This window comes from Meleagris gallopavo, chromosome 7 (assembly GCF_905368555.1).
Source record: "Meleagris gallopavo chromosome 7, MGAL_WU_HG_1.1, whole genome shotgun sequence".
NCBI classification, from domain to species: domain Eukaryota; kingdom Metazoa; phylum Chordata; class Aves; order Galliformes; family Phasianidae; genus Meleagris; species Meleagris gallopavo.
Window position 1 is genome coordinate 10,522,856 of NC_139410.1, and position 13,811 is coordinate 10,536,666.

Here is a 13,811-nt window from a genome sequence, read left to right on the forward strand (position 1 = left end):
TAAAATGCTTTCAAAATTAACATGTTGAGAGTTAGAACTATGTAATTATCCCAGGAAAATGCAAAAGAAAAAATCTGAAGAATGGAATCTTTATTCAATTCTGATGGAAAAATTTAAGTGAATCACTTTACTGTCAGTAGCCCTGTTCTTCCCTGCAACCTGTTATTTTTGATCTCATACGCTGTTGTCAAAAATAACAAGTAGCTGTTTGATGCAAACAGCTCAAGCAGTACTTCAGATCGGACTCTGAGACTGAAAACAAGTTGAGTGTTCACAGTATTTTCTGAGAAAATCATAAGGGTTAAAGGAGACTGTGTTACTGAAAGCCCTTTATTCCACTTCTGGTAAAATTAAGATAGATGAGCATTTGCTACAGATGGTGAAAAACATCACAAAATCATAGAATTATAGAATGGCTTAGGTTGAAGATCGTCTAGTTCCTACCACCCAGCCATAGCCAGGGTTGACAACCAGTAGATGAGGCTGCCAAGGGCCATATCCACCTGGCCTTGAATGCCTCCAGCAATGGGGCATCCACAGCCTCTCTGGGCTACCCATTCTAGCACCTTACTACTCACTGAGAAAAAATTTCTTCTTAATATCTAACCTGAATCTCCCCTCTTTTAGTTTAAAACCGTTCCCCCTTGTCCTATTGCTATCAGACCATGTAAAAAGTCCGTTCTCCTCCTGCTTGTAATTCGTTTTCAAGTACTTGAAGGCCACAATGAAGTCTCCCTGGAGCTTTTTGTTCTCCAAGCTAAACAAGCTCAAATCCCTCAACCTTTCTTCATAGGAGATGCGCTCCAGGCTATGTCAGAGGCCTTGCACAAGTCCAGGTAGGTGACAGTAGTTGTCCTTCCTTTTTCCAATTTTCCACCAGTGTCATCACTCCATCATAGAAGGCCACCAGATTGGTCAGGCAGGATCTGCCCTTTGTAAAGCTGTGCTGGCTGTCTCTGATTACCTCCATATCTCACATGTACCATAAGATCTCCAGGAGGATTTGCTCCATGGTCTTCAAAGGCAAAGATGTGAGGCTCTCTGGCCTGTAGTTCCCTGGGTCTTCCTTTTTCCCTTTCTTGAAAATGGAAGTGATGTTTCCCTTTTTTCAGTCACTGGGGACTAGCACTGGGCAAATGTATGTGATATGTCTGAATGTAAAAGTTGAAGGTGGGCATCATAATTCTCTTAGTGGATTTTTCACTCAAAAGAGAAATGTAGCATTGTAAGGTTTGGGCAGTTACACAGTAAGCACACAACACAGTGAATCTTCAGTATTTCCTTAAAAGCTGCTATACGATTGTTCTCGGCTTTTCAGTTGAAATGCTGATATGAATGAAAGTTTCTATGAATGCTTGGGAAAAGTGAACATATTCTTAAAAAAAAACAGCCTGCAGGGAAGACAAAGCAGGACTGCTTTTCTCCAGTATGTTCTGAAAATACCCATGCTAGAGATGATAGTTTCTTGTGGGGCAGAGGTAGCTTGTATTTTTTGTTCAATCTTCAGAGGTCGTGCTCTGAGTATGTTGGAAGAATTCTTAGGACAAAAACTTTCTCTGAGGGCACTGAGATGGAGTCTGTGTTCTGCAAGAATTGACCAAAGCTGTGACTTATGCCCTGTTCAAAAGCAGGATTGTACATGGGGATAAGGTGGTAAAAGGCTTACTGTATTTCTCTTCTGACAGTGTAGTTCAGACAATCAAAAAGGAGCCAAAGCATTCCCTATTTGCTGTGCTCAGATTGTGAACAAGATGGTTAGACTCTCTGGTCTCAGCTAACGGCCAGAACTATCAAGAAAAATAGTGATGGATACAATTGGAGTATCTGGTATGTCAACATTATTGGGAGTTCTGTGTTTCTAGGGAAGACATCTGGTCTTCCTGGAAGAGCTGGTCTTCTCTTCCTGTGTAAGCTGCTTCTCGTATGTGTCTCATTTTCCTTTTTGGGGAGGAGTCCAAATATTGAGTTACTATGGAGTCAGCACTCTCTACCCAATTCCTTGGTTCTGTGGATGCCAGCAGTAGAGCTCTGTTAACCACAGAATCTAATAGCAGGTAATTCCTGTTGCCTGCAAGGCCAGCCCTGCTCATTTTGGTGTGGCTAAACCAGAGGTTTTAGTTCTGACTGCTTGGTTTGTTTACAGTAAGAGGCCAGTCTGAATGATGAGCATGACTGCTCTTTGTAAATGAAGATGCCTGCCTTATGCAAGACTTCATGAAAGTGTATATTGTCAGCCATTTTAAAACAAAAACTCTTCAGGAGTCACCTTTGCCATTTTTTGAGGAAACTCCAGGGGAACGAAGGAAAGGCATAACTGATACAAGGCCTTACTTGACAATAAGCACTGTCATTGGCTATTCTCTGGGTGCATAAACCACAGTAATTTCCTACTTTGATATGATGAACTTCTGTCATCTTAAGTTTTACTGTGATATCAGCTGTGTGGGGAGGGATAACTGGCTCATGGGGAATTCAAATGGCTTTTTTGGAGAAGCTTTGTTCAGCAGATGTTTCTGAGAAATGTTCCAGTTGTGATGAAGTAATGCTTTTTTCCAACAAAAGCCCCATTTGATTGGAAAATTCCCAGCCAACTCAATTTATTGTATGTCAGTTCTTACTGCTTACAGAATAGTTAAAGCAAGCTGAGAAGCTGAAAATTCAGCTTGCTTAGTGAATTAACTGTGATCTGTCACCATTTCTCTGACAGTGCCTACTTGCAGTATATAGGAGGTTGTAAGTTCTATTGTAGCATTGATAATTAACAGCAATGGCAACAGAGATGAAGGAGATTGGGCACACTTTCCTGTGTGGTGCTCATCTGAAGTGTGCTGATACATGTTTGCTCAAGCAATTTGGGTATGGTGCCCGTCAGTACACTGACAGTTCCAACAGATAGGGCACAGCTGGGAACTGCAAGTAGTAACTTAACTGGATGATTTTGAATGCTCGATCCCACAGAGCAAATGTGTTACTTTACCAATGTCTCTTAACTATTCCTTTGCAGAAGTTCTAGACAGATGCAAAGTAAAGGTCTGTCTGATGTTATTAGTCCATCAGGATTGTCTCTGGCCAATTTAGAAGTCTGTACGGTTTTTTTACTTCAATGTTTTTTTTAAAGCCTCCTCTGAATCAGGGCCTTAGTCTGTGCATGTCAGGCAGGACCTCATATGACACTGACCTTGAGATGCAGAGAAGTTCTCTGACTGTCTCTGGTCATCAGGGGAGACTGTTTAAGGTGCCTTGGCTTCTTTTTACCGATACTCAGTCTGCATTCACGGACTTTTACGTTAATTTTGTTATGTCTGTGAGCAATAATACCTGAGTATTATTGGTTTCAACTGGAAAGAATAACTGGTTTCTTTTTTTCTTTCTTTAAAAAAAAATGCACTTCAAGGTCCAGTACACTGTAATAGCCACTTATTTATTGTACAGTAGCAAGTAGATGAAGGGCCTGTTTAAACACTAAGTAATTATAGGTTGGATTATTTAATGCTTCTGTTGTTGTTGTTGTTTCCAGGAATACCTTTTGCTTTCCTTTTGATAGGAAATCAAGATTTTCCTTGAGGGCAGGAAAGTGAGAGAGGAGAAGCAAGCTGTCTCTAAGTCTAGGAACAGCAAAATCCGGGTGGTATTGCTGCCAGTATAGGGTGTGACTGTGGGTACTGTAAACAGGGGAACACTGCTGGGTCTGCATCTGATTTCATGTAGGCATCAAGTCACTGTAGTAGAGAAATTTATAAGGATTTTTTAGTATTTCTTGTATGTACAAATCTCTGTGTACACAATTTAATTTAAAATAGTGTTTAAGAGAAAACTTGCATCTTCTTCGGAGGGCCTGTGTGGTACAAAAATGAAAGGCTGCATTTAATTTCAGGATTCAATCTTGCAAGATTCAGACAGCTCTGACACATTTAGGTTAAATAAGTACTTACCTTCAAGCATATGCATAATTTCAAAAGTTTGCATACACTTTAAACATTTGTCACCCAACACCTAACTGCATTTCTTTAGGACTTTCTTGCCTCCCTTTGAGTATCTGGCTTTATCTGAATTCATCGAAACATTAGGGAGTACTTTCAGAGCTCTTCTAAAGTTCGTTCTTTCCCAGACCTCACTGTAAACGTGCTGGCTGTCATCATGCTTCCTTGCATGCTCAGCCAGTGCAGCTCCAGCAACTGTATCCAAAGCACTCTGCCCAGAAGATCTTTCTCTGAGCATGAGCTCTACTGTGCTGTCCTGTATTTGCTGTGCAAGCAGTGGATGGAAGTCTACATAAATCCTTGAATTTAAAGAATGTGTTTGAGCATCAGCCCTGCATGTTTAGTAATGGTGAACTGGCTCTTCAGAGATATCTGAACTGGAGAGAGGAAAGAGCATGAACTTAGAATTCTTAGTAGAAACAAAGCTGAAAGGTGAGTAGCTCTGGGACTTCTTTTGAACTTAGAATCTATTTGAAGTTGACAGTAGTTTACTCTAATGATCACACTACACAGGTTAGCGTAGATGTGGAAGCTTCTTAGCATTCACATTTGTTCCTCTGTTTGTACTGTTTAAACAAACGTTTGTTACTGAGGAAAAGTACTCTACTATGTTTGATACTCCGATGTTATCATTCTAGCAGTTCACATTTGGGCAACCACAGATGCAAAGCAGCTAACACTATCTCTTGGAAAGTCATTCTGAGCTGAAATATGAGCTGACGTAAACAACTTCCTATGATTCAAGTACCTGGCAAGAATGACTTAGGTAATACGCAGTTTGCAAGGACTAAAATGGTCCTTTTGGGAGGATAGGGATTGCAGGAGGTTCATGTCAATGTAGAGTTCAAGGAGATCATATTTTACAACTTTGCTTTTTCAGTATATTTGGCAAGATTTATTCAGGCATTGAGGAAGAGCAAGGCTGTAACGTTTGTTTTGGCGAGTATTGCTGTGGAAAGTGAGTTTTCTCAATCTGAAATTCTCTTTCCAGATTTCCCCACCCCTCTACCATGAATATCAGAGAGGAACATTTTACTGGCCATGTAGTTATATCCAGATAAAACTAGACTTGTCTCTGCTAGTGAGATGCATGTAATAAGCCCAGGAATTTTAGACGTGTTCAGTTTATGCTGGATCAGAGAGTTGCTTTTCAGATGCTCCTCTAGGATGCCAGCTAGGCTTTAGGCCCTCAGCAGTGTTAAAGCACCACAGGGGTGTGATAAATTCACCACTGCTGTGGGACAAGAAGGGAATGGAGTCCCTTGGTACAGTCCCTGCAGCAGGGAGCTGTAGGAGCCAAGCATCCTGCATCCTCCTGAGCAGTCATGGCAGTTGTGCTGCTGATGAGTGATGCTTAGATTCTTTCCTTTGAAGCCCTGGAGTGGGGGAAAGCCTTTGCTGGCTCTTGACTGGTGCTAGGAAACCAATAGGTAGGTTTGAGAAGAAGATGAAAAATACGTAAAGTAATTCCTTTTCCCCTCTTAACATATGATCGAGGAGTTTTAGCACAAAGCACACTTCTAGTGTTGCTGCAGACTGATTTGGAACAGGCACTAGATCTTCAATACCTGTAGGCAGGTAGCATTCTTCTATCACTGGATTGCTGGATGAGTTGTCACAGTCTCTTCCATTTGAGCTGTTTCCCTTTGTTTAAATATTTATCTGAGGTACTTACAGAACAGGAATCGTTCTTTCAGAAGTTCTGATTTCAGTGAATTGGTGATTCCCTGCTTTGAAACAAAAATTTGGTGAGTGATGTCCCAGCTTACTGTATTCCAACATTTTTAGTATTTATTTTTTGTTTGTAGTTTAGTGTAACCTACTGGTCAGCGTTTTCTTAGGTTACAGAGTGGTGTCAGAAAAGAAGGCTAATGGAAGCTCTGCTACCTCAGTTTTGAACTACAACTTCATTCCACCACCACACATCCTTGGTAGTGTAAACCTGATGATGGTTGAGGTCAAATCAGATCACATACCTCAGCTAGGGCACTAAACCAAGTGAGTAAGACGTCCAAATATGTGATGGTATGTGTACTGTCAAGAGTCAAAGGAGAAAACTCAGCTTCAGATTCCTGGCACTCTGCTTCAAATGGCATACAGTCACACAGCCTTAGTGAAGGGCCAGGAGGGTGGGAGAAGTTTGTTCCAAAGTCGCTTGGCTGTTCACAAGATACAAAGCTGATCATGGCTTTCACATTATGTACATACCTTTCCACAGAACGGTGTGGTATTGTGTAATAAGACTCCATTCCAGAAATCAATGTTTTTTTAAAATCTGAATTCCCAGTTTTTTCTTCAATAGTGCTGAATGTATTTTTTGATGATTCCAGGTGTTTAGAATTTATTTGTTAATTAATTGTGCTTATTATTTTACTTGATGAATTAATCATACTTTAAAGTTAAATAAATTAGAAGCATTATATTGTATTCATTGTTTCCATACGCTACTGAGCTAACATGGCTTCTTAGAAGAACAGTCAAAATGAACTAAACTTCTGGTGTCTGCTGTTTAGCAAAGACTTGTTTAATTTTTCTGTAGTAGAATATTTTATGAGTTTGAACATCCCTTCTTCCTCGCTGCCTTGTCTGAACTACAATAAGAAGCGAGAGATCAGCCATGTATCTTTATATCTGTTTTTGCCAGCAGTGCAACATAATCTCATTTTTATTATTATTATTGATAGCATTAGAACTACCGTGATTTAATTTGAAAGCAATTTAAGTCACGTTTGTCAAGTGACAGAGTAGGAAAAGTGAATGTGATGAGAACTTTGTAGGTCTACGGACTTGTTATACTCACCCACCATGCAAAGAGATTTGGATCAAGAGCTTGTTACCACTCCCCGAATAGTTGGCTGCCATCCTCTGGTCTGGGTGAGAGGTTGTAACAGGGCACAGAAAACAATCAGGCTGATTGAGTATTTGTTGTGTACTTTTTAACGCACAGATATAAAATGTGAGGTAACAAATCAAACATCTTTGGATTGATGAAAGGCATGTGTCCATCAGGAAAGAGCAGTGTTCATATCTCACGAATGTGAATAGTTGTTTATTCCTGTGTTTGGTACAGGAGATGACTATAGGTGTAAATGTAAAAGCTTATGTGTGTAGCTATAAAATATATGTATGTGCCATTAGAAGAAAAAAACAGTTCTATTCCAGTTACAGGGTAGCTAGATAGGGAAGGCTAGTGTCAACTGATGATTCTAGCAGGTAATTTAATTTATTTCAATTACCTTTTCTAGGAATGCATATGTGCCTGTCTCTCCTATCTCTCAGCAGTTAGAGAATATCTTCTTTATACTAGTACACATCTGTTGCAGCATGGATACATTGCTATGCACAGGAATTTCATGTGTCCTCTTCTGTAGCCTGATTCTCCATCCCTATAATTTGCTGTATCTAATGCAAAATGCTGACCTTTTGTCAATGTTTTGATTCAGCTATCTCATAGGGCAGAGCTTTTATTTGTTTCATTACAAAAATGATAAGAACAGAGGCCAACATTTTGCAATGCATGGAAGAGATAAATTTAGAATTGAGCCTGGGTATCAATAAAAAGAAAAATATCTTCTGGTTGGTATTCTAGAGCATAGTAACCCATACAGTCCATACACTAGACTAAATTTCTTGAATGAATTACTCAGAAGCACAAGAAAAGATGAGCAAAATGTTACCACTTACCATTTTTCTTTCCTGTTATCGCAAATGCAGACATCTATTTTACAGCTGTCTGAATTCAGCTGTTCTCTTGAATTTTCTGCTCTCATGAGCCAGAGGCTGTAAGAACCACTTTGACTGATTTTGCTGTGGTATCGTGTTGTCTGCACTGTATTTACACCCAAACAGAATATTAGATGTTTAAAGACTGATCCTAAAGGTACCACAGTTTCTTAAGCTGCTTTTTCTCTTTTTTTTTTTTTTTTTTAGAGAAAAATCATTTCTGTTGAGCAGATGCAAGATGGTTTTAATGACCTAAATATAAGCAGCTGGTTTAGATATTTTCAGCTCAAGATACATTTTACAAAGTTAGCAGATTCTAACATCTACATTATCTCTGGGATGGCAGCTCTAATTTTAATGATCATGTGGTATCAGTCACAACGCATTAGTTGCAGCTAGTGCAGTGCTAGTGCAGGATGCTAAGCTGTTGGAACAGGTCTAGAGGAGGGCCACAAAGATGATCAAAATGCTGGAGTACCTCTCCTACAAAGAAAGGTTGAGGAATTTGGGCTTGTTTAGCTTGGAACAGAGAAGGCTCCAGGGAGACTTAATTGCAACCTTCCAGTACTTGAAGGGAGCTTATAAGTGGGAGGGGGACCAACTTTTTACACTGTCTGATAGTGATAGGACAAGAGGAAATGGCTTTAAATTAAAGGAGGGGAGATTTAGGTTAGATATTAGGAAGAATTTTTTCCTCAATGAATGGTAAGGCAGTGGGACAGGTTGTCCAGAGAGTCTGAGGATGCCCCATTGCTGGAGGCATTTAAGGCTAGATTGGATGGGTCAACCCTACCCAGGGGAAGCTGGAACTAGATGGTCTTTAAGGTTCCCTCCAACCTAAGCCATTCTATGATAGGATAGGCTCAGCACTCAAAGACTGTCCAGCAAGGTCAGTGTGGTAGGCCACAGGTCTTGCTAATCTTTAACCATTCTGTTGTGACAACAGTTGGATCCCAGTGTTGCTTTGATGTCTACTTAGAACCATTCCTGCCTTTGGAACAAATCTGGGAAAGACAGGAGACAGAGTTCTAAGGAAGCCAACCCAGGCATGAAGGAATCGTAGAATGATAGAACCTTTTGAGTTGGAATGACCCCTTAAAGGTTGTCTAGTTCAACTCCCCTGCAATGAACAGGGACATTTACAGCTAGATCAGGTTGCTCTGAGCCTCATCCAGTCTGACTTTGAATGTCTTCAAGGACAGAGCTTCCATCTTGTCTCCGGGCAACCTACTCCAGTGCCTCACCAGCCTTATTGTTTAAAAAACAAAACAAAACAAAAAAACCCCCTTCTTTATATCCAATCTAAATCTCCCCTCTTTTAGTTTGAAACCATTTCCTCTTGCCCTGTCATAACAAACTATGCTGGAAAATCTGTCCCCTTTGTTCTTACAGCCCCCCTTTAGATCCTGAAAGGCTGCTCTAAGGTCTTGCCAGAGCCTTCTGTTCTCCAGGCAGAACAGCCTCTCTCAGCCTGTCCTTGTAGGGAAGCTGTTCCATCCTTTGGATCATTTTTGTGGCCTTCCTCTGGACATGCTGTAATGGGTCCACATCTCTCCTGTACTGAGGACTCCATGTCTGAATGCAGTACTCCAGATGACGTCTCACCAGCGAAAGCAGAGGAGCAGGATCACCTTCCTCGACCTGCTGATCATGCTTCTTTCGTCCCATCCCAGGATATGATTGACTTACTGGGCTGTGGAGGCACATTGCTGGCTCCTGTCCAGCTTGCCATCCATCAGTACGCCCAGGTCCTTCTTGGCAAGACTTATGTTGATAGTGGGGATTGCCATGACCCAGGTGGCATGACCTTTCACTCATGAGGTTCACCTGGGCTTATTTATTGTCGGAGCCTGTGTAGGTCTCCCTGAGTGACATCTCATCCTTCTGGTGTGTCAGCAGTACCACACAGTTTGGTGTCATCCACAGAGTTGCTTAGGGTGCACTATCCTACTATCTGTGTCATTGATGAAGATACTAAAGGTTCCAGGTTCCAGAACTGAACCTTGAAGAACACCGCTTGTCACTGATATCCATTCAGACATTGAGCCATTGACCACCATTCTCATGGTGCAATCTCACAACCGATTCCTTGTCCATCAAACAGTTCACCAATCAAATCCATAGCTTTCCAGTACCATTCTCACCTCTGTGTTTTTCCTCATTACAGCAGACAGGTCCATGGATTTTTATGGTGTTAAATGATGTAATTGAGTTCCTGATACATCTTTGCATACTTTCTAAACTTTAATATCTTGCTACCTAGCAAACAATTTATATGGCTGTTGTATCTTTGAGACATCTGTTCCTTTCTCAGACTGTCATGTCAGTTGTCTCAGAAATCCTCAGGGAGGAGGTGATAAACAGTGGGGGAGCACAAACCTGTTTTCTCTTGGAATCCAGATGTACATGTGGAATCAGTGAGACGTCTTATTTCCTGCATCCTGTTTACAGCTCTGAAGCCAGTGGATTTCAGGCAGTGTGGTACTGTCAGGAAATCAGGCTGCCTTAGCTGAGCATAAGGGAGAACTGCTGCATTCTGTAGTTGAGGCGAGCACGACCTCTGCAGTGTCTGTGCACTTATGTATCTAAGGACAGGATACTAAAGTCCTCAGAAAACAAATTTATCCAAATACGTAAGCAGCCTGAAGTAGCTAAACTAAACTCCTGTAAAACAAGAAATGCAAAATGAATGCGTAGTCTGTTTCTTTGTACAGCCTTTAGGAAGGCTGAAAACAGTACTGGAAAAATATCAGCTCTGTGTTAATTATGCTTTGTTCTTTTTTCTAAGTATCTTCGCTTTGAGTAGCACAGAAAGCTAAAAGCTACCAGGAACGCACTTGTTAATATGTTCTAGATGCTCTTGATATATTTATATTTATTTTTTAACTATTCAGTTTATCTTTAGAAACTAGACTATAGAAAATAGAAAATCATACCTGTTGCTGGTTTCAAGCTAGTACAAGCAAGTACTCAAATCTCAGTAGTGTTTCCTGTAGTTTTGGCGCAACAGTGGCATAGCTTTTGGCACTACTAAGGACACACCTTTGATGTGGTAAGAGTTTTTTTTATCTTCTACTATTTAAATAATCCAAATTTAAAAACAACTACAACAACAACAAAAAAACAGTAATTCCTTTCTGAAATACTTGGACTGGCATTTTACTTTCTTTCACTTTTGCTAATCTTTCTTAAATTTAAAAATGCATTTGAACAGCGTGCTTATCCCAGCATTCATCTGCCAAGCTCAAATAGCACCTATGTAATAAAGTCAGACAAAGTCAAATGAAGAATGAAGGCTATGTGTCTCTGACTGTGTTGGTTTTGTCTTTACCAAGGGCATGGGGAAGTCTGCAGACAAGCCAGTGTAATATAGCACATGTGGGATAGATAGGGATCCCACTTAAAAATGAGATGTAATTTTGTAGAGGAAGTAGGAGTGCAGAAGATGAAAGCATACCACAGGCTGCCACAATCTCATTAGATACACTTGCAATTACATCTTTTTTGAAGTTGGTTCTAAAATTGTGATTGCTTGGTTCTACTTGTGCTGTATATGTCAGCTTTCTAGATCTGCAATGTTTTAACTGAACTACTTGGAAACAAGTAAATGATCCTTTAGTTTAAAAAAAAAAAAATCTACATTCTAGCATTGATAGACTTCACAATTTTGTCCCTTAAAAATGTTTATAAATTCCAGTTTCTGTGTTAATGTGAAAGCTTTCTCAATGATTGCACGTAGTCATGTTTGGTAGGGCTGATAAGTTAACAGCAGTAAGGCTGTCTTCTGCTTTATGTTGCTGGACTGTGACCCAAAGGGTATCTAGTTGTGAGTTGCCTGACTCGTGAACAGGAGAGGAGGGCAGTACAGGAAGAAAACTAATAGAGGCTTTTTTGGGGTGCTGTTTAGAATTTGGAAAATGTTAGTCCTGGGATGTTTGTAGGAAATTAGCATAACGAAGAGCAGGACTGGGTTTGCACAAGATGCAGCAGATGGATGCAAAAGCAAATAGAGATTTAAAGAATGTGGAGAAGAGTCAGGTTCTTGAGACCTGGGATTTCTGTTGTTTAGGGGGTAGCACTAAAATAGGAAACACTTGTACTGGGCAGATGAGGACATATATCATTTTGGTGGTGTAGGAGACTTTGCTTTTCTGTAAATGTAGAGATGGGAAAACCTTCTCAAACTAGCTTATTGTGTGATGTTTTATGGGGAGATTTCTCTTCCTTATTGCTGAAGACAAGTTACGTCTTCAGTGTTGGAAGCAGTGAACAGCTGTCACACTCCTCTGTTCTGTAGAGCAGACTGCTGGGATATTTTTAGAAATTTTATTTATCTGGCAACACTGACACTCTCATAAGCTCATTTTTCCCTTTCCTTTTGTGTTTTTGTGGACTGATTCCCTTTGTTTGGTTTTGTTGGAGGAGAGAAAAGCATATTTTTGCTTTTTCTGATGCTGTTTGTAAATCTGAAGTTTAAATGCAGCAGGTGATAATTGTGGAATTATGCAGCAGGACAGGGCACAGACTCTTGTTTCCCAATCCTCTGATGCTTGAATTGCAGGCAACCCCACCTATGCAGGATGTTTCACAAAAGGAGTCTGTCAGCTTTGCCCCAAGGCCTCCCTGGCTTTGTGAGTGATAAATCCCAGGAGGCAGTACTGGCTGAAAGATGTCAGGTGTTCTTTGGAGGCTGAACACAATAACAGAGGGACTTCTGAGCTGCTTGAGGACAGAAAAGGAATGGCTATAAAGGCTGGGCAAGCAGCCATGTACCCAGCAGGCTGTGACAGGTGAGCTCAGGCATGTTGTGCTGCAGTGGTTAAAGACCATACCTGACTGCCTGCCCTGGGGTTGTTGCTTACAGTAATGTCAGGAGGACAGAGCATGTGCCAGCACTTCAGCTAGCTACAGTTCAGTTTAACCTTAGCTTAAACCCGTGAGGAGCAATATGAATTGCTTAATTTGGTAGAGCAGAGAAATAAGCTCTGGCAGATTTAATCTAGTCTGCTCTGCAGCGCTCCCTTGAAATGCCACTACTGTATTTTTCTCTTTTTGTATTGAAATGCTTCAGTTTACAAGGCAAGGTATACTATCTCCTTTGCAAGTATGTAATAGATATAAAATAATGTACTTCCATCAGTATTTGAGGTCAGGATGTAAGAGGCAACTAAGAGCTATCTCCTATTCCAGGAAACATATCTGGAAATTGCAATCAGAAATTAACAACCTGTTTAAATACAGGATTCTGTAGTATTTCTTTTGTCATTCCTTCCTCATGAATGCCTTGTTGTGATGTACATTAACTTTTCAAGAACACAAATACATATATGTTTTATACATAATATGTTCAATGCTTATGCTAACTGACAAATTAAGGCACAACAAAAAATCTTCTGCAAAGACTTTTCTGCAGCCATGTTTTTGAGCACGTGTTGACATGCACAGTACTTCACTGGCTTTGGAATGCAATTGTGGGCCATATTCTGATGTTGCATAGCTCTGGTATGAAGCAGCTTCTCCAAAGTATTACAAATCAGAATGGAGCTCTTCAAATTTAGATCCAAGCCTCCAGCAAAAGCTTTAAAATTTAATTGGGACTGTTTTTGTGCATGAAATTATTCATGTGCTATAATCTTTCCTCATAGGACTTAGTAATGCAGCAATTTTTCAATGTGGGATTAAAAAAATTGGGGGAAGAAGTCAATTCAATAAATTGATTTGCTGCAATGAGAAAACCAATTAGCTATTAAATATAGTGGTAGAAGATACTTTTAAAAATCAGTGCTATACTGAGATTTCAATGCAGTTTGAATTTTATGTAACTAGTAGTGCTGGACTGAGAGTTATATAAAGGAGCAAGTGTTTAATGCAGGTTATTTCAATATCTGCCCTTGTAGAGGGTGAATGAAAAATAGCTCCAGCTCAATTTTAGCATCTTCATCTTGACAGTCATAATATGCATGTTAATTAAAAGTTTGAACAGTAGAGGAATGACTCTATTTGCAAAAAGCTGATGCCTTCTTAGTTCATGACCTTGTGGAGGATGGGTGGGAGGCAAGAAGAGGGAAAGAAATATACCTCTTTTTTGAGGGTATGTTTTGTGTGGCT

At 40.2% G+C, this 13,811-nt stretch overlaps 1 protein-coding gene across 5 annotated transcripts in view; it reads left to right on the top strand.

Annotated features, from left to right (window-relative positions):
- The window catches only part of SPATS2L (spermatogenesis associated serine rich 2 like), a 75,708-nt gene that overhangs the window by 20,903 nt on the left and 40,994 nt on the right, over positions 1 to 13,811 (top strand). The gene's annotated exons all lie outside the window — the stretch shown is intronic.